At 36.1% G+C, this 27,802-nt stretch overlaps 1 long non-coding RNA gene across 1 annotated transcript; it reads right to left on the bottom strand.

Moving 5' to 3' along the window:
* Positions 1 to 10,331: 10,331 nt before the first annotated feature.
* On the bottom strand, positions 10,332 to 10,819 carry LOC147516140 (uncharacterized). The gene is made up of 2 exons (XR_015213601.1): positions 10,723 to 10,819; positions 10,332 to 10,558 (listed from the first exon to the last, which is right to left on the bottom strand). It is a non-coding gene; the product is annotated as an uncharacterized LOC147516140 (long non-coding RNA).
* Positions 10,820 to 27,802: the final 16,983 nt, after the last annotated feature.

The raw sequence follows: 27,802 nt of genomic DNA, 5'->3' as shown, positions 1-27,802 counted from the left end.
CTCCATAACTTGAAAAAGGCAATAAAAGCTATAAGTTTTCTTTTCGTTAAGCATAAGAAGGGCTATAATACAGTAATATACGGGTAATAAAATGCACATTTGGGAGCTGATCAATGCCTATTACTGATTTGCCCTTCTCCATTACATTTGAGACACCTCACACTTCACTTTATGCTTTTGCTTTTCCTTTTGCTTTTTGATTTCTTCTTGACCAAGATAGGTTTTGGAGAATGCCATATTTTGAGATAAGGGCCTCCATCTCTAGTCTCCTAAGTTGAGGGCTTTGACCTTTGACTTTGACCTTTGACTTTGACTTTTTTAGCACTTTTTCATAGCAGCTTCTGGTTTTCATAATAAGGATGATTAAGGCTCATTTTGGTGCTAAGATATAGTTTTTATGATAAGTGTTCTGAATTTCTCTGTAACCTAAAAAAGACAATAAAAACTATGAGTTGTCTTTTCTTTAAACGTAAGATTGGCTATAATGCAGTAATGTAACGGTAATAAAACGCGCATTTATGAGCTGATCAGTTGGTGCGTGATCTGAATCAGGCCCAACCTTTCGAGCTTTACCCTGTTTTAAATTGTAATAAAGGTGTCCTTAAAAAGCCCACAAATTGGATTTTTGATAATTAAACAACTTTGCCTTCAAGGGCCCAAAACATAAAACTAAACTAATACTATACTAATCTAATAGATTAACTAGTTTAGATTGATTATCTAGATTAACTAGAGTTAAATGAACTTAGAGTGTTAATTACCAAGTTGATTCAAAGTGTGTGAGCGATGATTCACGACTTGCCTCGCACACTTAAACTTCCTAAGGCAATGAAAACTCTAATCTCTTGGTAAGTTTACAACTTCAATCAAATTTCAACTCATGTTCATCCACAAAAATCAATCAAAAACAATTTTTCCTAATTTTTTTTTCGTTTTTTTTATCTCTAATTATTAAAAACAAGTTCCACTGATTTATACTACTTTATTACAAAATCCAAGTCAATCTGGAGTTCAAATAAACATCTTAAAACAACTGGAACTGGAAAAAATAAGGTGTTGGTGTGTTGTCGTGGCCTCGCGGTCACTCACCGGCAAGGGCGCGGTCGCCCGTGCGGTTGCGTGTCGGATCCCATCCAAGTTTCGTCGGTTTTCGTCCACAACTTCAGCTCCTCTCCATTATGTTGATCTTGAACTTGGATTTGAAGAAAAGTAAGTCAGTAATCAAAAACAACAAAATAAAACAATAAAAATTAGAAAAATAATAAATGGAAAGGTGAGAATGGTGCTTCCTCATTCTCAACCAAGCACTCTTGCTCCTTTAATCCATGATGGCTGCGCCATTTGAAGTAGACTAGTTTGGAGTATCTCAAATATTTTGTTGTGGTTCATCCTAGATTGTTTATAGTTTGAATGTTGGGAGTTGAAGAAAGGAAGGTAGACTCTTAGTTTAGGATTTGTTTAGTTTTTAGTTTGTGAAGAACATTGAAAACTTAAGTTGTTTTGAAGATTTAAATGACATGAACATTGACAAGATAAATAAATTAATGTGAAAACAGTAGTTCTAACATGCTAAAATTATTCTATCAATCAATATAATACACTTTAAACATGTTGTTATATGGGAGAGTAGTCGTGTTCGTTCCACTCTCGCTTGTATTTACTTAAATGTTTGTCTAGGTTAACTAAACTAATTCACAATGAGAGCAATAATGGTATGAAAACAGCCATGAGAATCAAACTTGAAACTCTATTCTAAATAACAACCATTCTAATTAGTCAATCATCCTCACATGGCTTCATAACCCTTTCTAATAGAGGTTTAGCCTTGTTTCATTGGATGTTCTAAACTAAAACAATAAGATAAAGACATTAAAATAAAGAGACAAGAATTGAATTGAAGAAGCTTTTATTGAAGGGTTTCTAATGGAGGCTACAATACTAAACTAATTAACTAACCCTAAACTAAACTACAACTACAACTACACTAAACTAATTATTAACTAAGGAGGGGAAGGAAAGGAAGAAGTTTAGTCTTAACCCTCTTTATATAGGAGATGGTTAGGGTTGCATTTTCGTGCATGGGCCTGGAGGATAAACTTTGGGCCTCTAATGTGAGCCCAAAGTCCATTAGGTCAAGTCTAAAAGGGCCAATTCTGATAGAAATTACTTAAGTGCCTTTTTCTTCCACTTTTATAAATCTGATTAGGGCAACACTGGATCCATTGGAAAGCTTATTCCATGACGGTCTTTTTGACATAAAGTAGGCCAAATTCCGAGGCCCGAGTCCAAAGAGAAGCCCATTTGAAGTTTTGTTGACTTTTTTGTTCTTTTTCTACCCGAATTAACTTTGACTTCCCAGTTTTGATTGGGCTTGAAAAAGGCTTTTCTTCATGATTCTTGGGCTTTAAACATAGAACTTCTTCAGCAATTATGTTGACTCATTTTCCATACTAAATGGCATCTTTAAATGCATAAACAACTTCAAGACCAGGAATACACAAAAACACGTAAACATTACTAACTCTTATTTATTATAAACATAATTGGCCTAAATAGAATACTATTAAGGAGTTTAAACTACACTTTTAGGTGCTTATCACACCACCCCCATACAACATTTTGCTTGTCCTCAAGCAAAGATGAGAAATAAAAACAAATAAGTGGCCAAAAATATGGTCTTAACTAATCTTGTTTCGCGGAGTGCAATTGCATTGACTATATGCAATAAGGCCTTAAACCACTAGTATTTCCCTAGTGGTTGAGTTACTGCCTCGTGAGAGTTTTCCAAAGAATATACTCCCAAACTTCATTTATACTACAACGACTAAGTAATAAAAGTAATTGTCCCCTAATTTATCTCAAATATCTATACATCGTACTAGCATTTAAAGAATGATCATCAAATCATCTTAAGATAAACAACTATACAATGACCTATGAAATGCAATGGCAGGTCCATTTCTAAAACTTTTGGGTAACGTGCCTAAGTAGGTTCTCACACGGAATGTGACAAGACACATAACACTCTGATTTTTCCACTCAAGTTTGCTAACTCCAGTGTGTAGTGGGCACACATTTCCTCATAATCTCAATGACAATCCAAGGAAGTCGAGGTCAATCAAACACATTTACCACTTACTATCACACCAAATTAATCATAATTGAGCTAGAGGTCTTTATTTGGTGATACGGGGCTTAGGTGATAGTTTTAAGAAAAAACGGAATGGATATTCAAATAAACAAGTCTGAGATAATAGGGTCTTTAGTTACATGTAACTAGAGAAAACCTTGTTCTTACTTTGCTTCAACACTTAGTTTCCATCCTTAGCCTTTTTATTTTGGCTTTTTTACTCCTTTTATTCTATTTTTTTGGAGTTTTCATTTTATTTCTATTTTTCTTTTTCTTTTCTTTTATTTTTCTTTGTATGAAAACTTATTTTCTTTTTCTTTTCTGAAGCAACTAACTAATTTTTGGTTTTCCACAAGTCTTTCTCTTTATTCATTTTACTCATCCTTTTTCTCATACTCATTTAAGATGGGTAGGCTTATTTTTATTTTTGTTGGTTTTAAAGATGGATAAAGAATTTGTGGTTGTGAAAAGGCTAACAAAAAGGCTTAGTGGGGCGACTAGCGGATAATTACTTATAGGTATGAATTTTTAGCTATATCGATCCAAAGAGGGCCTAAATTCTCGCTTAGGATATGATATAGTGATAAAGCAAGTGGATGTGTGATTTCTTTACTCGGATTTTACTCATCCCTTATGTCATCACTCAGATATTTCACACTTATGAGGCTTTTAGGCTAGATGCTCACAAGATATGTATTAAGTACTTTAACCTAGGTCTCATAAAATATTACAAAGTACAATCAAAGATGCTCATGCAAAATGTTCGTGAAAAGATGCAATGACTATTACCTACATATTAATCTAAGTTTTAAAAATTAAATCCTAATTCAAGTACTATGTGAGATTTCTAGACTAATATCATAGTGGAGAAGTGAACAATACCATTATCACTAAGTGTATAGTATAAACTATTTTTATGATTTTAATATGTTTATAATTTTTATACAACAAATAATAATACCTAATATACAGCCTAATATGTGCTTAATCATTTACAACATGTTTCTATACCACCCCCAAACAGAATCATGCTTTATCCCCAAAGTATATAATGAAAATAAAGGGTATAGAGTACCATAGAAACGTGCTTGTAAATGGGAGCACCTGAAAAAAGAAGGTTAATCTATACTAATATAAAGAAATAAAAACATACACAACTCTTATATGAGTTCCATGAAATAATAAATAGTGCTTGGGACATAAACGGACTCTAACATAAAGTAAAAAAATAATATTATACGTTCACAATTCAAGCATACGCATATCGTGGCTCCTATATGATTAGCTTCTGAAATTCCACGAAATAAGGAAATTTTATGAAATTATGGTACCTAATTACATTATGCACTAACAAGGCCCATGGGTTCGATATTCCGATATTTATACATGCAATTTTAATACGTGAACGTACACTGTGCTAAAATTAAATATACCACCCGCAAACAATTTGGGAGAAGGGGGTTCATGAAATAATTCAATAGCATAATTAAATTACTTAACTAACTAACCTAGACTCTATTGGAGTAAACATGATAGAAAAAGGTGGCAAAAAGTTTTGAAACGAAAAACCAAAATACGCCACCCCCAAAACAAAATTTGGAAACACTTTTTAAGTTTGAAAAATTTTGTTTGGCCGATACTTCATTAAGGTGGTATGTTACAAAAAAATTATATAGGTCTTTTAAAGTCAGATTCCCTAGACTTACTAATATATGTTTATGTTTTAATTTTTTAATTTTTATATGTTTAATTTTGGAAAAACAAAATTGCAAAAAAGAAATAAAATTGGAACTCATGGTGTACTCCCATAATATAAGATTGGAATAGAGTACACCGAAGAATACTATGAATCTTTTATAGTTAGATACTCAAGACTTTATCTAATATATATGTATTAACATGCAGTTTACAATATATCAACAATCTAAAGAGTTGTGGATATTTTCATAAATAATTAACACGGAAAGCACCCCCAAACAGAATCAATCACCAAGATTACCTATGACATGGCTTAGCGGAATGAGAGCGAAGTTTGATAGATGGAGAACCTAATTGAGCGTGTACTCTCTTCTTTATCCTCCAACGAAACGGTGTCTTAGTGAATGATCGTGAGAAAATGGATGGTTGTGAAAGATACTTGGGATATGGATAAGTTTTATAAGGAAGGAATGGAAAAAATGAGAAAGTGTCAAGTGGTTTGTCCTTGGGTATTACTTCTTCACCAGATGAGTTTAGAAAGTCATGAAGCAAAGGAGAAACAAGAAGTTTTAGTGCAAACTGAAGATTTCTTTGAAAAGGTGGAGGGCGGGGAATCGAGGTGGTGGTAAATGATATGTATTTATTAGGGATTAGCTCAGGTGGATGGTTGTCGGGTGGTGCTTTAGGTAGTTCTTGAGAGGGTGGATCATCACAGGCTCTTATAAACTCGTTGAATTCATCATCTAGGTTGTTCGCATCCATATAATTATGGTATTCATCTACATCTTTGAGGAATTCATCTATCTCTTCCATTGTAAAATTGACTACATCTCCAATAGGATCGGAAGGCAGGGTGGAAAATTCTTCCCCTATTTCAGTTATATTCAAGGAGTCAAAATTGTGATCTTTGTTTTCTTCCCTAAGAGGGGTATCTACTAGTATGGGGACTAAGGCATCAGCTGCACTAATGTGATATACAAAACTCTCAATGGATTTCACTTCTCCTTTTACAGGCAAACCTAGTTGTTCCTGCTTGAGTCTAAACATGTTAACTTCCACAGATAGAATGATAAGCAACTTATGTATCAAGAATAACGAAATCAGCTGGGTAGTAAACCTAGTTAATTTGGGCATTGGCAGTTGCCAAGAAAGGATGCCCTACGATGACTGGAATAGAATCATAAGCAACTTCTGTATCAAGAATAACGAAATCAGCTGGGTAGTAAAAATTCTGCACTTTAATTAGAATGTTTTCAACTACGTCTTTGGGATACTTAATAGAGCAATCGGCTAACTAGAAAGTCATTTTGGTCGGTTTAAGTTCGTGGAAACCATGCTATTTTTATAAATAAAAAGAGAGTAAGTTAACACTCTCCCCGAGGTCTAATAGTGAAATTGTTATGAAGTTATCACCTAAGGTGCATTGTACAGAAGGACGACCAGGGTCCTTGTACTTAACAATTCCATTATGTTTAGATAAATATGGGTATTGTTTAGTTAAAAAGGCTTCTCTAGGTATGTTAGTTTTCCTCTTCGTGGTGCACAACTATTTTAGAAATTTAGCATATTCAGGTAATCTTTTTATAGCATCTAGAAAAGACATGTTTATAGTCAGATTTTTAAATACTTCCCTAATCTCATAAAAAAATTTATCCTTTTTAGACACAACTAATCTTGGGGGAAATAGTGGGTTTTCTCTATTCTTATCATATGGGTCAACATAAGTATTAACCTTGTTTTTATCTTTTGCCGTTTTCTAACTAGGTTTACATATTGGAACCACTACAGGTGTAGGATCATCAATTTCTATTATTGGGTCTTGTAAGGTTTTCCCTTTTGGTTTTGGTTGGACTGGAACTTCTACAGTTGTAGGGTCTTCAATTTCTATGACAATATTTGGTATGGTTCCATTTTCAGCTTCCATTTGTGGGCAATCTTCAGGCATAGTCACTTTGTTATCAACTACTTTCCCAGAACGAATTGTAATGACGGCCTGTAGTTCCCCTTGGTTTATATTACCATGACATTGAATAATGTTTCCTTTGAAAGCAGTGTTTATTGACTTATGATTAAGCACTGCTTAACCAGGAAACACGCCTTGTTGGTTATTATTTTGGTTAGGAGACAGCTCAAGTACCTTTTGGCACAAAGACTACATCATTTGCATTGTTTGTTGTAGCATGTTAGAGTTTGATCATGTTGATCTTTCATAAATCTGGAGTCTTGTTCATTTTGTTGATTCATCAAGTTGGAGTTTTGTTCATTTTGTTCCTTCATCAAGTTGGAGTTTTGTTGCATAATTTGATTTTGATGTTATAGCAAAGTTACTACTATGTCCTCTATAGATGGTTTAACTGGTGGAGTTAATGGAACTAAGGCTTGGTGCGTGGTCATGTCTTGATGTTGATCGTTCTGGATCATGGGCACTAAACTTCTGTTCTGGTCACCTAAATCACCTTGTCCTAGATGTTGGCTAAATTGGTGGAAGTTTGTAGTGGGACTAACGTTTTGATAATTAATAATTGGGGGTGTAGGTTCTTGTTGATTATAATTAGTGATTTGCATCCATTGTGTGTTAGGGTTGGTGAAAGCATAATTATCTACGGGTTGTGGTGGTAGTGAACCGTAGAGTAAGGGACTAAAGGAAATGGTATGGTTGGGATTAAAGCATACATTGCATGGAAGGGGAGTTGATGTTCATGACTGGAAAGGGTATCACTTCTTGTTTATCCACAGAGAGGGCATCGACCTTTTTAGTGAGGGATTCAATAAGAGTTTTAAGTTCATGGTCAGGTTTTACCTCAAACATATTAGTTGCCTTAACTGTTGAAGAATTATTTGAGTGGGAGTAATCGTTACCTCCCCAGTTGTTACTTTTCTTAGATTGATTATCTAAGAAATTATAAGCATCTGTGGCTCCTTTACTTAAGAAATTACCTCAGTTCATGATGTCTAACGTCTCCTTATGGTGTTGGGATAGGCCTTTGAAGAAGACAAGAACTAGTGTGTCTTTACCAAGATTATGATGGGGACATTCTATAAGAAGATTAGTGAAATGATTCCAAGCCTCAGAAAAGGATTCTTGAGGCTTTTGGCGAAACAAATGAATATCTAATAGCATCTCATCAGTCTTCTGTAGTGGGTAAAATTGTTCCATAAATAATTCAACTAGTTTTTCCCATGTGTCGACTGAGTTTGGCTTTTGTGTTGTTAGCCAAGCTGCTGCTTTGTCAGCTAGGGTGAAAGGAAACACCCTTAGCTTTATTTGTTCAAGTGTTACGTTAGGATGATTGATAAGCACCCAAAAGTGTATTTTAAATCCCTTAATAGTACTCTAGTTAGGCCAATTATGTTTATAATAAATGAGAGTTAGTACTGTTTACGTGTTTTCGTGCATTTCAGGACTTGAAGTTGATTAGGTGACTAAAAATACTACTTTTGTATGGAAAACGAGTCAACATGATTGCAAAGGAAGTTCTACATTTAAAGCTCAAGAATCATGGAGAAAAGCCTTTTTCAAGCGCAGGTAGAAAAAAGAAAGAAAAGTCAATCCGGGTAGAAAAAAGAAAGAAAAGTCAATAGAACTTCAACAGGTCGTATCTTTGGACTCCGACCTTGGAATTGGGCCTACATTTTGTCAAAACAGCCAGCACGGAATCAGCTTTCCAATGGACCTAGCCTTGCCCCAATTAGAGTTATAAAAGTGGACTAAAAGGGTATAAAAGTAATTTCCAACAGTTGTGGCCCTTTTAGACTTAACCTAATAGACTTTGGGTTCACTTTAGAAGCCCAAAGTCCCCCCCTTTTGGCCCATTCATGAAAATATAACCCTAACTCTCTCCTATATAAAGAGGGTTAAGGCTAAACACTTTCACTCCTCCTCTTCTTCCTAAGCTCTTCTAGCAAACCCTTAGTTTAATTTAGGTTTATGTTTCTTTAGTTTATAATTAGGTTTAGCATTGTAGCCTCCATTATTTCCCATAATTAAAAAGCTTTAGTTTAATTTCAATAATTGTTCTTTACATTATGTCTTATTATTATTGTTTAATTAGCATGATTCCTGTGACACTAGGCTAAACCTCCATTAGATGAGGTTTATGAAGCCATGTGAGGATGATTAATTAATCATTAGTAATAATTATTTTGCAGTTAAGAACTTCAAGTTCTTCGTTATGAGTAACTAGAGATAGAGTTCATAACGGAGAACTAGAGTATAGAGCCACCACCAAAGAGATTTGTGGTGGAGCTACACTCTCTTGCTAGTGAAACCTCGATCCGAGAGGACTTGGTCTTCACTAGAGATCAATATAAGCGATTTGATACTAACTAATAGTTAATTGAATTGCGTGGTAGATTAAACCCCTTCTAATTCCTTTATTCATTATTTAAATTCACTATTTTTATCTCCTATCTACTATTTTGACTCTTATTAGTGAAGCATATTTGCAATCTAGATTTGTATCCAAGTAATGTACAACTAGAGTTTGGCGAACACAACTACTCCCCTTTATCTCACATGATTTAGAGAGTATTTATCTACTGTTTTTCACCTCTTTCTCTGCTATTTCTTCATCTCATATCTACTATTTTGATAAACAAATAATATTTTAATTATCAATGGCGCCGCTTGCCATCTAGTTCGTTTACATTACACGTGTTTAGATTACAAAACACTATTTTCACTATTCACAAATCACACACTAAAACATTGTTCATAATTTCTTTGAAATTTTCTACTACTATAAGAGAGCCACTACAACAGAAAGGCTCAATTGCAACGCCATCTAGTGTCGCTACAAGTACGAAAAAGCGCTGCCAATGATCAATGGCAACGCCAATGTGGGCGTCACAAAGGCGCTGCAAAAAATTGGGTCACAAAAGCTAAATGAAGACGCAACAATTGGCGTCGCAAAAGCTTGAAGGTTATTGCAACGCCTTGTCCCATTGCTATTACTTTATTAGTGTTGCTAAAGTATTTTGCCAAACTAAAATGATTTTTAAAATATTTAAACTATTTGCAGCAATTGGCGTTGCAAAATGTTCTTTTAGTCGCACTTTGCTAGCGTTGCAAAAGGGTTACTTTTAGTTGCACCCCTCAAGCGTCACAAAAAAGAAGCAAAGCATTAGCTACAGGTCTTTGTCACAAAAGGTTTAAACCATTAGTTGCGCCAAGGGCGTTGCCAAAAGTATGTTTTTAGCTGCCCCTAGGTCTTTGTCGCAAAATGTTTAAACCATTAGCTGCGCCAAGGGCGTTGCCAAAAGTGTGTTTTTAGCTACCCCTGCTAGTAGTTTTAGTCGCACCAAATGTATGTGTTGGTAATTGTTTAAACACATTTGTAGCACCCTAATTCTTTTACAACGAGCTCGGCATTGCAAATGGGTTTACTCATATATATAATAGGTATTACGCATTATTTTGAATCATTTCAATTTATATAAACCTGCCCAATACAATTTATGATTAAACTAAAAACACCGATCAGATGTATTCATTCACAATAAATTATAGCAAAATATATTTCATTAATTAAGATCATCCAAAATCATTATTTGAGCATCCATACAATTAGTCTCTTCCAATATACTGAATTACAAAATCTTCAAAGCCATCAACTAAATAATATTAGTTCTTCAAAAAATAAGATTTTGGCCAAATTCCCATAATCTGCCGATTCGAACAACATCCACCCAAGTTTTCTTTATCAATATACCGCCAACCAATCTGCCAATCTAATACAAACAACAAATTGGAAAAGAAAAGAGACATTAGTAAGTATAATTATCCAAATTAAAAGAAGATTGAAGCAAAAATGCAAGTAATCAATGCATGGGAAATATTTTTATGTGGTCAAACTGGAGTCCCATTGGATATAGGACATGCCTGTGAGACATACATTATCAGTTGTACTTTGTTGTTGCTTCCTTCCAAAGCAGCTGCAAGTACTACTTTTAGATATATATACACAGAGAAACAAAAAAAACCAGCATCACATAATGGAGCTACCTACTTTGTAATATCTCTTGGCAGAAACCCAAGTTGAATATAATATGGTCCACAAAACAGTGCATTACACTTAATTAAAGAGCAATGCTTGATACCTTGGTAAATTATGGTAAGTGATGATGACAAAATGCAAAAAGGCTGATCGGGCCGATTGGGCGTGTGCGGTAATGCATTTACGTCATGTATCAAGCATTCTGTGCCAGGGTTTGTTTGTACTGAACTTAAAAATCACAATAACTTAGACATATTCTCAAAAAAGAGCAAGGCATAGTAGGTAAATCCGTAAGATTTTTTCCCAGAGTGGATAAAAGTGCATTTTCCTAGATCATTCTTCCTTAAATTGTACCAGAAAACCAACATACATAGTATTCAACCCTTAGACACTTGAGATATTACTTTCAAAGAACAGGCAGCTGTTACTATTAATTTACCATATTTTATTAGATTGGACATCGATACATCAAAGGAATAATTTCCACCAAGAAAGATGGGTTGTTTAGCATGTCAGCGCCAGAACTGAAATTCAACTTCCCCAGAATCACTTATAAAGAACTCTCAAAGGATACTAGAGGGTTTGATGAAGGGAAACTTATCGGGTCAGGTAGCTTTGGGGATCATCTGAGGACGGTGTGGCTAGGAATGGGGATAGAAGGGTTTTGGCAAGAAGCTATTATCTAAAATATGCCTTGCTATTGTTCTAGATCTTTGTAGACAAAGGGCGCGATATCGATCACTGTTTAGTTGGGAAAGGAAAAACAACTAAGAAGGATTCTTCCACCGTCGAAGAAGTAAGATAGGACTCCCTTGCTTGGGCTCTTCCTCTATTGCTTCTTGATTGAATACCGGAGAATCACCACTTTCGGACGATCCACGTCGCACCAGCAACACCCGCAGGCGACAAGCCCTCCATCTTTCTTTCCACCCGAGTAGAGTATCCTACTCCCGCCCATAATGGTCCCCAATGTCATGATCCGGCCTGGTCGACCCAATCATGATAGTCCGTTTCTCCCGTATGGCGTATCGAGCGAAGACCTGCTCCGCTCGAGGCAAGGTCGGGTAGATTAGCCCAAAGAGGTAAGCACGAACATGAGCGTCACTCACATTCTTTTCGGTCCCCCTTTTCCGGTAGAATTCCTGTCCCCCGTCGACATACTTGACATGGGCCGGAATTCTACTTTGGAAGTTTTACCGAACATCATGTCAGTGTGTGGTCTCCCTACTTCTAGAAACAGCTAGCCCGCGGGCTTGGATCACGGGCTCCCTAGGTATTCAAGGTACATCACAAGCAAGAGCTAAGTCTAGTCCGTGTCTAGCCAAGCTCTAGGCGGGATAGACATTCACGAGTCACGAGAAGGAACTACCACTCATTAGTACAAGCCTAACAAGAAAAAGGGGCGGTTGAAGGACTGGCGGATCCGTAAACCGCCTTCGATTTGCTCCCTTTGAGGGACTCTAGAAAGTCTCTCCTGTAAAACACGAGCTTTTTGATGAAAATGCCCTCCCACCAACCCCCTGCCCCTTCTGTAAGTGATGCTCTGACCAGGCGTCTCCAAAACCTCACATGTCAGCATCTACTACATAGAATGCTACATCAGTTGTTCACATGCAAACTTGCCCCATACAGCTTCCATCAAAGCTTCTGCAGCTCTTCTTCACACCACCACCACCGTCGGCTAAAACCCTGCGATGCTTGCATGGAACCCGGTTTGAGCTAAAGCTAATTTATGGGTCTCGTGATACCATGGTCAATATTTGAAAGATTTCCACAAGGGCATTTTGACGCACACCATTGCAGATCTGCTTTTAATGCATATACCTGTGAGTAGCAGTTGCAGAGAGGAAAATAAGTATTTAGAATACAATGGCATCTAACCTCAAAGCTTGGGTGATCCAACAATTCAGAACTCTTGATTTGACTGCCTGAAAGAACTGAACTTGGGTCACTCAAAAAAGTAATGCGCAATGCGAGCAGAAACAATCATCGGATAAAATAAATTCTGCATTCTCGGATGAACACTGCTTTGAAACACTAGTAAAATAGATAGATAGAGTAAAACCAACCTCAAGAGCTTTACAGACTTTATCAACCTCAGGACCGAAGTTTGTCTTCTGCGACATCATTATAAGCTCAACAACACCAAGACATGACTTTTTTTTATGGTTCAAAGACTGGTAATGCCAATGACCCACGAACATTATAATGCAAGGCATCATTAAGTCGTGGATACTCCTTGCAATTGTAATATTCAACATTTGTTGTCCATTCTGGCAACCTCTGTCGGAAAACACGTCCCGGAAGCCCTAGGTTCCCATCATTCTCACCTTCTACAGAAAACATATACATCAAAGACACTGTTCTATACTCAAGTAGTCCATTACTTTGTGTATCAAGAACAAAGGGTTGCCCGGAAGTTGTAATAACATGCTTTTGTACAAAAGCTACACAAAACCACATGGTTTTCTAACTAGCTTTTTAGTGGGGAATGGGGATGGTGGGGCTAATGTTTGATCCGCCCCGTGTTGGGAAATGCTAATAAGCAGCCTATATTGATAAAAGTTTCATCAGTGCAGATCGTGGTGACAGTCATTTTTACAGAGCGTGTGTGCTCCTAAACATTATGTAATTGTCGACTGGTAATGATCTTTGCAAATACCTAATAGCATTTTGAGATAGCTAGGTACAGAGTTTTGCTTGTCAGTGCTTTTGAAATAACTGTTTTTTTATCTGCACATCAATATCAGAAGTTTAGAGGGGGCATATCTTACCTGAAGGGATTTCAAACGCTGAACTTAGAAACTTTAGGAATGTTCGGGACTCCCCTGCTCCCTTGTTAAAAGCTGCTGCCACCAAAGATGCCCGGTGGTATTTGCCGCCGCAAGCTTTCTTCCACACTGCTACCACCACCTCATTTGCGTCTTTCTTTGGAGTGCTCAACCTCTGTTTACTGCTTCTATTTCCTTGCTCTTTGCTACTACTTCTTTCTTCTCATGTAATGTATTGGCGTCAGCTCTCTCACCCAATTTGTAATATAACAGAATTTAGTCACAATTCTCAATACACTGTTGTCTCTCTCTCTATCCTACATTCATAAACCCATAATAATTTCAGTCAGTTCTTTGGCATCATCAGCATTTAAGACCTATATTAATGTTATTAATGGGACCCTGGTATGGAGGAAAATGTGCTTAGGATTGCATTGCTGTAATATTGGCCCGAGTGCCAATTTAACAGGAATGCACTGAAGACGTTCCCATACGTCTTTATTCAACTTTTCTTATTACTTGGCTTCAATCCAGACGAAGGTTTGATCTGACCTTAACAAATGTGACTAGTTAATTAAGGGTAATGGGCAACATCCTTTTAAGGATATAAAAACAAAAATATGATATAAGCATTGTGGGACTGGGTTAATCTGCTGAGATCCAGCTGGCATCACTTTGTCCGCATGAGGAGACGAAGAATAATTTGGAGAAGAGGTACCTATTATTGCATCGTCAATGTCATATTCTAAACACTTTTTCGAGCTCAGGTCTTCCTTGCCTTTGTGAAAGACTCTACATAGCACCCACTCTTCCTGTCAGTGTATACATTCATATTAGAAAGTAGAAAAGCAAGATCCCAATGTGCATTTACAAACATAGCACACTGCGTGCTTAGTATCTCTTGTGTAGTGTTTGATGTATACATACAAAAACGGAAAAGAAACAACGGAAAATCATACCTTAGGAGGCATATGCAGATTCTCAAGGCGGAATTCATGCATTACCCAACCACTCTTCATCCCATTTGGAGCTCTGCCAAAGTAGAAAACTAATGTCTTGAGTGTTCAATCAAACCTGCACAACTTTCTTTGGGGGAAAAGCAGAACTCAAATACCTCATTTTACTTCTTTTACTACCATAATCAAAATCGAAGCAAATGCACAACTTTGCCTCCACTTCTCTATTACAATTACTTTCATCATGCAGAAATTTCTTATGTGATGACAATTCACTCGATCGTAAATCGATCTGCATAGAAAAAAGAGTGTTGTGCTCATTTTGGCCGGATGGAATTTCTGTTCCGCGGGACGCGAATGCAAACAACGTTGTATGCCTTGTGGGACAAATTTATAGAAAGATTCGTTGTGAAAAATAGCCATATATTTTTTCTCTTGCTTCTTGCTAGTACTTATCATGAACAACATCATCTACACCTGCCACAAATCGTTATCATCCTTATTATGCTTCAGGTTAATATAAAGATTAGATACCCAGATATATCTCCGTCTATTTCAAAGAAAGCTGGAAGAGAAGATGGCAATGGATTAGAGCACTGATTCTATCTTCAGCCATCTCTTTTACGGTAACTATCCCAACATTTATAAAAAACAACCGAGAATACCAAGTCCGTGATTGGGACTTTGGGGGTTATGGATTAGCTACTACTTAAAATCTGCTTCTACTTGATTCTTTATTGGGGGAAGTTAAACAAAAAAAAATAGTTTGGCAATTCGAAAATGAGGCCTACAAATCTAGCATTGATACTCACCTTGAGAAGATCTCCAAGCCTTGTCAAATCAAGAACTAGGCAAGGCTGCGTGAAATCAAAAGCCTTTGTGAACAAACATATAATTTAACAAATGCCTAAAATGGGCTAATGTACTTAAAATAATGGCTTCCATTGACGTGTTTCTGAGCCACTTTTCGAATTCATTCCATAAAAACGAACCTAGTCCCACAATTTGTCACCTAATTTTCTATAAATTCCTTTACAACATCACAACTAAAATGACTATCTCATGCTGTTAGAACTTTCAGCCAGTCGCGTTTCTCAGTAATTTTACGAATAATGCCTATAAATCGGTAAAGGCAGCAAGGTAGCCAATTCAATTCTTCAACTTCTCTCTTTCATTTTCCTTTCCATTCCCAAGTCATTTCTGATCCCCAATAGAATGTGTAACTTAGCTTTAACATGTTAGTTCTTGTTTAGAAGGCCTAGTTTCGGTTTTTCACTTACAGTGATATCTCATCCAATAACCAGTAAGAGTTCTTCTGTCGACCATATAGTTATCTCGAAATTGATTAAATCCCATGAAACAAATCTCTCTTGGAAAAACATTAATCACAAATTTTCTGTTTGACAAAGGGAGAGTTAAGCGTAAAGAGTAAGTAAGTAAACAGATCAGTGTAGCGGGCAAACATAAGATGAGGCTGGGCGTTTCTCTATGTGAAAATATAAGAAACAAGGAACTGTTAAAACATAAGATAAGCATGAACTATTTGAATAACACTACATTTTGTAATATACACTAACACGGACACATATTGTAGATTGATCATGCTCGATTACTTGTACAAAATGTATATCCCTCCTTAGGTGGGAAGCTTTAGCTTTAAATGTTTGCTAATAAAACACGGAAAAGAAACAAATATCTTCAAAGTACAAAGGAAATTATTGGTCCCAAAAAAAAAGTAGGAAGGAAAATGCATGGGTTAAAAATCTCTCCACAAAGTTTGAAAGGGAGTCTAAAAAGCACTTTAACATTAACAAAAAAATTATGTAACTTTAACCCCTTAGCAGCAACCTCAACCTTACCACAAAGATTTCACATAACATAAGAATTGCAAATGTGCCCAGCTGGTCACAAAGACAAACTTCTGAAACTTGGTCCTACAAAATGAAAGCCATGTACGTTTGTTCCATTGTGCTAAAAGTTAGCCAGCCCAAGTACCAAGTTAAAGTTTGTGTGTCAGGTTTAAATTGTCTAGAGAACCAATAAAAAATGTTGTATTGAGATGCCCAAGTGGCAAAGTATATGTAACTATTTCATAAAAGATGCATTCCTATTTACAATTCCAATCAATTACAGATCGAGCTACCTAGCTTAATCAAAGAGATTCTCAAAATGAAGTTTGGTCACTTAAGTAAACTATAGTCACAAGCTAACATGCGTGCAAACTCACAAACACATAGAATCCAAAAGGCGAAAAAGAAGAGCATAAATTTGAATAGGCGACCAAGTGAAGCGGTAGCTTTAAGGCTTTCAAACAATTCTTTATTACGCCAAGGAAATCATAAACCTAATTAACAAACTATCAAGCGATACTTGCAAGACTAGAATCATAAACTCTACATTGCATCATGATACAAGATTTCTATGACAAAGGGGATGCATGAGAGAAAACCACCACCTCAGCTGTCAGTAAACGTAATGGGATTGATTGAACTTTTCACACCCCCTTACATATATATCTAGCACATCCCATTACACAAGTTCCAGATAAGAAAATAAAAGATTAAAATTTTCAATATGCAATAGAATTCGAAATTAATATACAGTAATTACAAAAGAAACAAATAAACAGGAATAATAATTGAATCACTTGTCGAGGTCGATGTAGCCAAAATCCAACAACAAAAGACCTAAACAGACACACACATATATATATATATAAGAATTAGATTCCAAACAGTCGATTAATTATATTAATCCCTTAAGAAAACTAACCAACGTGAGGGGGAGATTAACCAAAAGTTGAAGCTTTGACTAACCTAACACCTAAACCAAACTTTATTTCATTTCCTGAAACCAAATTACAGTAAACAATTCAAACAAACTAAAGAAAACCAACCTGAAATCTAAATGAGTACTAAAGGGAAAAAAAAAACAAAAACACCCAACCTTAAAATTTAAAGATTCATTTTTTCTTTGCCTAGTAGTTCCAGCTTTAAATCAACCGAGAAAATTAATTGAGATAATTAGCTTGTAGAGTAAACACACAGAGAACAAAAGAAAACTAATTAAGCAGGAGAACCAACCTTGAAAATCAAAGCTCGGTCGGATGTGGAGGAGTAACCAAAAGTTAAAGCTTATTGCCGATGGTTGCATTGTTGTGAGAGAGAGAGTGGTTAGATACGTTGCCGGTGGGAGATGGGAAGTTGGCGGTGGTTCAAGGGAAAGTTAAAGAAAGAGAAAGTCTTTTAGGGCTTTCACATTTTAGATTTTAGTTCGAGCGCTAACGTAAAAAATAGGCCCGCCCATCAATTCTAATTCCAAAAATAATAAGACCCGCCTAAAGAAGCCCATTAGCAACACCAATCTCATTGCAACAAAGGCTATACTAAATAATATAAATCATTCGTAAAACATTTGTTACAATGCAAGTGACGTCGCAAAAGGTCAAATTCACTTTACCCGCGCCAATAGCATTGTAAATGATAAAGCCTCTCCCGAAAAATTACATTTTCTTTTTTTTCAAAAATATATTTACATCCATTTGCCACAAAAGAGGCGCCGCAATAGATAAATTCATGCACAACCTATACAATAGCACACCAAAATTTTAGCAGCCCCGTACGGCGTTGCAATTGGTGACCTTTTAGCAACAATTTTTTTGTGTTGCAAAAGGGTGCGTTGCTGAAAATCCCTTCTGTTGTAGTGAGCATACGAGTTGCTCAGACAACTCCCTGCCCTCCCATGACCTGACGCTGAAAATTTGAAACCTTATTTTTAAGTCACGAGCGCGCACGCCCCCTAAATTTGCATTTACTGAGTGCGACCTGCCTTCCTCATATCAAGTGCGACACTCGCTCAATATAACTAGATTCTAAGCGCACACGCGCTCTAGGTTAATTACAGTTAATTAAGTTTTTAATATTATTTGCAATATCATCTCAAGAGTACAGTACAGTACTCATATGCTAAAAATTATTAAATTTTAAAAATTATTTTTCTTCATTCTAAACGGTGTCTAGAAAACTGAAAGAATTTGGGGTTATCTAATTAAGGAATGTGCACGCACGGACAACCTCTCCCAAATTCCTAAGTGACCTGGCTGTTGGTTTGATTAAAAATACAAAAAAATTAATTAATTAAATATAAATTAGAAACCCCACCCACTACCAAAAGCCCATTTTAACAGGCCTGACATCCAAGCCCAACACGAAGCCCATAATAAAAAACCTTTTCCTAATTCTTAAAATTTGAAAACTAACAAGGTTAATCTTTTTACAGGACTTCACAATCCACACCGTGTACCAGGACCAGTACTCGCATAATTGTTCAAGTAACGTAGACGTGCTTCAAGGCTATTGAAGACTCTATTTATACGCGTAGCAAGGACGCTCCAGGTAACACCTCTTTACATCCTCGAATTACTGTTAGAGGATTCTATTTCTATTAATAATCAGGCTATTTTTGCATGCTCGTTAGGACTTGCTTATTAGATTTAAAACTTGCATGAGATTAAGATCTGGTACGCATAAACCTGCTATATTTGTTTATCGTAGACGCAGAAATAATCACCTATCTAGAAATTCACCAATCACCACACACACACCACATACACCCACCAACATTACATCTGTACCAATAGGTGAAGAAATAGCAAAGAGACCTCTCTCTGATTTCTATAAAGCTTTAGACGATGGACCTGAGTCCTGCATAATTCTTGCAGATACTACGAGAGATTTTATAATCCCCTCCAATATATTTAATCTCTACCTGTTTTCCATGGCTTAGACCATGAGAAGCCTTATCAACACTTACGTAGGATACAACAAGTTTTTACTGCATTTCATCATCCTAACGTAAGACCTGAACAAATAAAGCTCAGGGTGTTTCCTTTCTAGGTGACAAAGCGGTTGCTTGGCTAACAGCACAAAAGCCGAACTCAGTCGATACATGGGAGAAACTAGTAGAATTATTTATGGAACAATTTTACCTGCCACAAAAGATTGATGAGATGCTACAAAATATTCATTTCTTTTGCCAAAAGCTTCAAGAATCCTTTTCTGAGGCTTGGACTCATTTCACTGATCTTCTAGTAGAATGTCCACATCATAATCTTAGTAAAGACACATTAGTTCATGCTTTTATCAAAAGTCTATCCCAACATCATAAAGAGACTTTAGATATCATGAATGGAGGTAATTTCCTAGGTAAAGGAGCCACATATGCATATAACTTTCTAGATAATCAATCCAAGAAAAGTAACAACTTGGGAGGTAACGATTACTCCCGCACCATTCCTTCTTCTACAGCTAAGGCAGCCAGTATGTTTGAGATTAAACAAGATCCTGAACTAAAAACTTTAATTGAATCCCTCACTCGTAAGGTAGATGCCCTTTCTGTTAATAAACAAGAAGAGAAACCAACTCCCATCATAAATATAAACTCTCTTCACTATAATTTCTGTTATAGTCTTGAGCATTCCGATCATTATTGTCCTCTTGCTTATGAACAACGACAATCACAGCCAGAAGATGGCTTTGCTTTTAATTATATACCTAACACGCCTTGGAGACAAAATCCTAATTTTAGTTGGTATAGTAATCAACAACAAGGAGCACCTCCAGGTTATAATAATAAAAACATTAGGTCCACCAACAACTACAATCAATATAGACAAGAACAAGGGCAAGGTAACTATAATAATAATAATAGAAGTTTAGTCCCGATAAATAACAACAAACAAAATCCACCCGTTAATAATCAACGTGAGATAGTTCATGTTACTCAACCCATGGCAACTCAACCTTCCCAAATTGATAGATTTGATGCATACATGCAAGCTCAACAACAGATATTACTAGTAATCCAACAATCCATCCAACAGTTAGCCCAACAAAAACAACAACAAAAAGGCGTGTTTCCAGGTCAATCTGTACCTAATCTAAAATCAACAAACACAACCTTCGAATTAAATGGTAGTTCTAGTAATTAAAATATAATACAAGGAAAACTAAAGGTCGTCACTACTCTCCGTTTAGAGAAAGTGGTTGACAACAAAGTAATAATGCCTGAAGATTCCCCACAAGATAAAGAAAACTTACTAGATACCATAGTTAAAACTAAAGATCCTACAACGGTAGAAGTACCAGTTAAACCATAACCTAAGGGGAAACTAACAACACTTAAAGAAAATGGCAATACTAATATTGACCCTTATGCTAAATATAGAGAAAAATCATCGTTTTCCCAGAGACTAGCTATGCTAAAGAAAGATGATAATTTTGATGAAATTAAGGAAGCTTTAAAAAATTTAACTATAAACCTACCTTTCCTCAAAGCCATAAAATGTCTTCCAACACACGCTAAGTTTATTAAAGATTTGTACACCACAAAAAGGAAAACAAACATACCTAAAGAAGCCTTCTTAACAGAACAATTTCCCTCTTTATCTGAACATAACGGAATCGTTAAGTACAAGGACCCTGGTCGTCTCACTATACAATAGACCTTAGGCGATACTTTCACAAAAACTGCTTTTCTAGATCTAGGGGTGAGTGTTAACTTACTCCCATTTTACCTTTATAAACAACTAGGCATACACAATCTAAAACCGACTAAAATGACTTTGCAGTTAGCCGATCGTTCGATTAAGTATCCTAAGGACGTAGTTGAAAATATTCTTGTTAAAGTACAAGACTTCTATTATGCAGCCGATTTTGTATTTCTAGACACAGAAGTTGCCCATGACTTTATTCTTATCATCTTAGGGCATCCTTTCTTAGCAACTGCTAATGCCCTCATTAATTGTTACGATGGTTCGATGTCCATTTCCTTTGGAAATCTTGTTGTTGAGGTAAATTTTTTTAAAATGATGCAACAGACACCAGATACGACTATAGATGGCAAAATTAGCATGATAGAGAATCTCGCTCAAGATTATTATAATAAAACTTTTCCAGATAATCAGATGTACCAATTTCTTTCCTTTGGCAGTACTGAGGATTCTTACATCCAAGAAGTACATACCCTCTTAGAATCTACTCCTATCCATGATATAGCTCCTGAGTTTGAAGAACTCATTCCTAATCAAATCTACATTTTAGAAGAGGAAAGCCCTCCTGATTCCCTCATTCCCACTTATCCCACTCCTGAGCTTAAACCTCTTCCTATGGAGTTAAAATATATTCATTTAGATATGGATGGCACCCATCCGATTATTATCTCATCTCAGTTATTTGCTACTGAAGAAGAAAACTTGATTAGGGTTATTCGTGAACATCGTTCTGCGATTGGTTGGTATTTAGACGATATTAAGGGTATTAACCCTACCGTATGCAAACATCGTATACATTTGGAGGATAATGTGAAAATCTCATGTGAGCCACAACGTAGTTTGAATGCTGCCATGAAAGAGGTAGTGAGAGCGGAAGTTTTGAGATTACTCGATGTTGGGATTATATACCCCATTTCAGATACTGAATAGGTGAGCCCAGTTAATGTAGTCCCTAAAAAATCCAGTGTTACAATCATTCGTAATGCCGATGGAGAGTTAGTTTCCATCCGTATTCCTATAATGTGGTGGATTTGTATCGATTATAGGAAACTTAATGTTATGACACGTAAGGATCACTTTCCTTTACCCTTTGTCAACCAAATGCTTGAACGCATAGCCGGCCATATACTTTTAGGCCACATAATCTCTAAAAATGGAATAGAAGTAGATAAAGCTAAAATAGATAAAATATCATCTCTGCCTATACCATAGAGTGTCCATGACATTAGAGCCTTTCTAGGCCATGCAGGATTCTATAGACGTTTCATAAAAGATTTTTCAAAAATAGCTAAGCCATTAACACAATTGCTTTTAAAAGATGTCATTTTTTATTTTAATCATGACTGTAAACAGGCTTTTGAAACTTTGAAAGCCGTTTGAACCTCTACACCTACCAGACTGGTCTAAACCTTTTGAATTTATATGTAATGCTAGTGATTATGATGTTGGTGCTGTGCTAGGACAGAAGTTAGATAATAAGTCTACCGTTATTTTTTATGCTAGTAAAACAAGAAAATGATGCTCAACGTAATTATACTACTATTGAAAAAGAATTTATAACCGTTGTCTATGCCTTAGATAAGTTACGTCCCTACTTTGTTGGTTGCACGACCATCGTCTATACAGATCATGCCTCGCTTAGGTACCTTCTCGTGAAAAAGAATGCTAAATAGAGATTGATCCATTGGATTCTTCTCCTAACTGAATTTACCTTAGAAATTAAGGATAAAAAAAAAGATGAAAATGTAGCTGCAGATCACTTATCTAGGTTAGCTAATGAGGATGACAGTGAATCTGAATCGATATCTAACATTTTTCTGGATGAGCAATCTATATACACTTTTTTTCTGTACCTTAGTATGCAGACATTGTTAATTTTATAGTGTCCGAGATCATTCTTGATATATGAACTAGAAATGGACACAAGAGAGTTTTTTCCGAACTTAAATTTTACTATTGGGATGAACCCTACCTTTTTAAATATTGTGTGGATCAGATAATTTGTCATTGCATTCCCTATTGGGGACACAATGAAGTCTTATCCTTCTGTCATGAACAATCATGTAGGGGTTATTTTAGTGGAAAAAAAAACTGCCGCCAAAGTTCTTCAATACGGTTTTTATTGGCCAACCCTGTTTCAAGATGCCCATTCACACTATAAAGTGTGTATTAGATATCAACAACTTGGGCATATTACTCAACATAATATGATGCCCTTAAATCCGATTCTTATAGTAGAGATATTTGATGTCTAGGGTATTGATTTCATGGGCCCATTTCCTGTTTCGCATGGTTTCATTTATATTCTTGTAGCTGTAGACTATGTTTCTAAATGGATTGAAGTCATGGCTTGTCATAATAATGATCATAAAACTGTAGTATTGTTTATGAAGGAGTATATCTTCTCATAAACGAACTTATATGTTGGTTATTTATATACTATTTATATTGTGCACAAATGGAAATAATGCGTGCCTTTGAGGGTGACTTGAGTTCACATAAATATATTGAACGAATAGATTTCATGATTGATTATTATTATGAGTTGCTACTTAAATGAATTGTAGTATGTATGAAGGCTGAGATATTCCATATGGTGTAGTGCAATATATAATTGGCACGAGAAATAAGAAGTTTCGAGATTTGATATAGAGATATTTGGATATCGTGCAATAAATAGTATTGGCACGTGATAATGTGGATTGTATTATAACGAGAAACGTTGAGCTTCAGTATAATTAAGTATACTGGCATGAGATAGAATAAGAATTATTTTGAGATATAAAGGTATGACACCTGAATAAATTACGTAACGAAAATCGTAGAACCTAGCTACCACAACTCATGTGATTTGGCATTTGTGATGGGCGTATGTGATATGATTGGCCCTTCCGGCATTTCAGTGAATCTAAATGGCCCTTATGGCAAAAGTAATGTGATTGGCCCTTCTGGCGTTTCAGTGAAGCTGAATGGCCCTTCTAGCGTAGCCGAATGGTGGCTTGATTATTCCGCTCACAAAATTAGAATGAGACGCACGATATTTTATGCCGAATAGTGGCAGTACTTACATAATGGCTTTCGTGTGAAGGTTACCCGGTGGGCGGCATCCCGCTCAGGGTAGTTACGTACGGAGTGGTTCATTATGTAAGGGGAGGCATGTGGATGTACATGTTCGGCGTTGGGAAGCGATTGTGGTAGCCAGGGAAACTAGGTAAGACATAGTTACGATGTGATTTTAGGGACATGCAAAGAAAGCCTTAATTAATATAATTATGGTAATATATTGGTTAATGATATATCTTTAGATAGATGATTGTATATGGTTTTGCAGAAGGGTGGGTCAAACTAATTATTTGTGCAGAGACGACCTACTCTGTAATTGAGCATGAAATGCGAAGTATAGAATATGCTTGGCTGGTCATTAGTTTAGTTAGAACCTAAGGCGCCTCGTGGAGGAACTAAATGCCTTTTTATTATGCGTATGGTTTGTTGTGTGGTTAGTGGGAAGTTAAAGGCTCGGATTGGAGGAACTACCTGCCTTACTTATTGTAGTTAAGAATGTCGTATTAGTTGTTGAAAGTTAAGGCGCCTCGGTGGAGGAACTAACTGCCTTATGGATTAGGTATCTATTTGTATAAGTATATATTGTATTTTAGAGCTACTCACACTAACATTTTTATAATGCTGACCCGATTTGCATGTTTGCTTATCGGGTGTGTTCATTAAATGAACATAGTTGATAAGTCTTGACAGGTTTAGTGTTGAAGAAGGTTGGTTGCTGCTTGTGGTTTGCGCTAGCGTCGCATTTCAAAATAGGTTTTGTTTTCCCTTGAGGTGATATAAATTTTCAGTTGAGACAATGTTATTTGCATTTTCATTTGTAATTTTAAATAAAGAGTTATTGAAAAGAGATTTGTAACCTAATCTTATTTGTGAATTTTTGTAATGAAGAGGACTTTTGTTTAAGTTAAAAATTTTATTGGTTTTTAATTATCCGCATATTTAAACTGTTTATGGGTTTTTGGAAGTTGAGAGTGCGTCACACCTCGAAGATCGAAGAGTCGGGAACAAATATTGTTTTTTTCCGAATTCTATCGAAATTCAGGGTGTGACAAAACTCTCAATAGATTTCACTTCTCCTTCTACTGGCAAACCTAGTTGTCCCTGCTTTAGTCTAAACATGTTAACCTCCATGGACAAATTTCCAAAGAAAAGAGTCATTGATCCATCCCGACAATTTATTTGGGCATTGGCGGTTGCCAAGAAAGGACGCCCTAAAATGATAGGAATATAATCATGAGCAACTTCGGTATCAAGAATAACGAAATCAACCGGGTAGTAAAGATCCTAAAATTTAACTAAAATTATTTCAACTACATCTTTGGGATACTTAATAGAACGATCGGCTAACTGCAAAGTCATTTTAGTTGGTTTAAGTTGATGGAGACCTAATTGTTTATATAAATAAAAAGGGAGTAAGTTAACACTCGCCCCTAGGTCTAATAGTGCAGTTGTTATGAAGTTATCACCTAAGGTACATTGTATTGTTGGACTACTAGGGTCCTTGTACTTAACAATTTCGTTATGTTCAGATAAAGAGTGATATTGTTCAATTAAAAAGGTTTCATGGGGTATGTTGGTTTTCCTCTTCGTGGTACAACTCTTTTAGAAACTTAGCATGTCTAGGTAGACTTTTTATAGCATCTAGAAAGGGTAGGTTTATAGTCAGATTTTTAAACACTTTCTTAATCTCATCAAAATTCTCGTCCTTTTTAGACACAACTAGTCTTAGGGGAAACGGTGGTTTTTCTCTATACTTAGCATATGGGTCAACATAAGTATTAACCTTGTTTTTCTCTTTTGCCGTTTTCCAGCTAGGTTTCCATATTAGAACCTTTACATGTGTAGGATCATCAATTTATATTATGGGGTCTTGTATGGTTTTCCCTTTTGGTTGTGGTTAGATTGGAACTTCTACAGTTGTAGGGTCTTCAGTTTCTATGACAGTATTAGGTATGGTTTCATTATTAGTTTGCAAAAGATCGTTAGGCATAGTCACTTGGTTATCAATTACTCTACCAGAATGAAGGGTAGTGACTGCCTGTAGGTCCCCTTGGTTTATATTACCATTACATTTAATACTGTTTACTTCTTCGAAGGCAGTGTTTGTTGACTTAGGATTAGGCATACTTGACCTGGAAACATGCTTGTTTGGTTATTATTTTGGTTAGGAGACAGCTCAAGTACATTTTGGCACAAATATTGCATCATATTAGACTGTTATTGTATTACTAGACTTTGTTGTTAATGGTGTTGTATCATGGTTAATAGTAAGTCTTCTGTGGATGGTTTTACTGGTTACGGGGTAATATGAGGAGTAACTGGAAATAAAACTTGTTGAGTGTTTATGTTTGGATGTTGAAAGTTCTGGGTCATAGGCACTAAACTACTATTCTGGTCACCTAATTCTACATGTCCTAGATGTTGGTTAAATTGGTGGAATTCATTAATGGGCCTAACATTTTGATTATTAAAACATGCAGGTGTAGGTTGTTGTTGTTGATTATAATTAGTGTTTTGCATCCATTGTGTGTTAGGATTGGTGAAAGCGTTATTATCTACGGGTTTCGGTGGCGGTGAACCGTAGAGTAAGGGATTAAAGGAATTGGTATGGTTGGGATTAAAACATACATTACATGGAGGGGAGTTGATGTTCATGACTAGAGTGGGTATCGCTTCTGGTTTATGAACAGAGAGGGCATCTACCTTTTTAGTGAAGGATTCAATAAGAGTTTTAAGTTCATAGTCAGGTTTTACCTCAAACATACTGGTCACCTTAACTGTTAAAGAAGAAGTATTAGAGCGGGAGTAATCCTTACCTCCCGAGTTGTTACTTTCCTTAGATTGATTATCTAAGAAGTTATAAGCATCTTTGGCTCCTTTACTTAAGAAATTACCTCCGTTCATGATGTTTAACGTCTCCTTATTGTGTTGGGATAAACCTTTGAAGAAGGCATGAACTAGTGTCTTTACCAAGATTATGATGGGGACATTCTACTATAAGATCAGTGAAACGATTCCAAGCCTCAGAAAAGGATTCTTGAGGCTTTTGACGAAATAAATGAATATGTGATAGCATCTCATCAGTCTTCTGTGGTGAGTAAAATTGTTCCATAAATAATTCAACTAGTTTTTCCTATGGGTCGACGGAGTTTGGCTTTTGTGTTGTTAGCTAAGCTGCTGCTTTGTCAGCTAGGGTGAAAGGAAACACCCTTAGCTTTATTTGTTCAAGTGTTACATTAGGATGATTAAATGTAGTAATTACTTGTTGTATCCTACGTAAGTGGTGATAAGGCTTCTCATGGTCTAAGCCATGGAAAATAGGTAGCAGATTAAATATATTAGGGGGGATTCTAAAATCTCCCGTAGTATCTACAAGAATTATGCAGGACTCAAGTCCATTGTTTAATGCCTTATAAAAATCAGAGAGTGGTCTCTCTGTTATTTCTTCACCCATTGCTACAGATGTAGTTAGGGTGGGTGTAAGTGTTCTGTGTGTGGTGATATGTGAATTTCTAGATAGGCGTTGATTTTTGCGTCTACGATAAACTAATATGGCAGATTTATGTGTACTAGATCTTAACCTTCATGCAAGTTTTATGTCTAATAGGCAATTCCTAATGAGCATGCAAAAATTAGCC

Source organism: Coptis chinensis, chromosome 2 (genome assembly GCF_015680905.1).
Source record: "Coptis chinensis isolate HL-2020 chromosome 2, ASM1568090v1, whole genome shotgun sequence".
Taxonomy (NCBI): Eukaryota; Viridiplantae; Streptophyta; class Magnoliopsida; order Ranunculales; family Ranunculaceae; genus Coptis; species Coptis chinensis.
The sequence above is the reverse complement of the archived record's forward strand: the minus strand, read 5'-3'. Positions and strand labels throughout refer to the sequence as shown.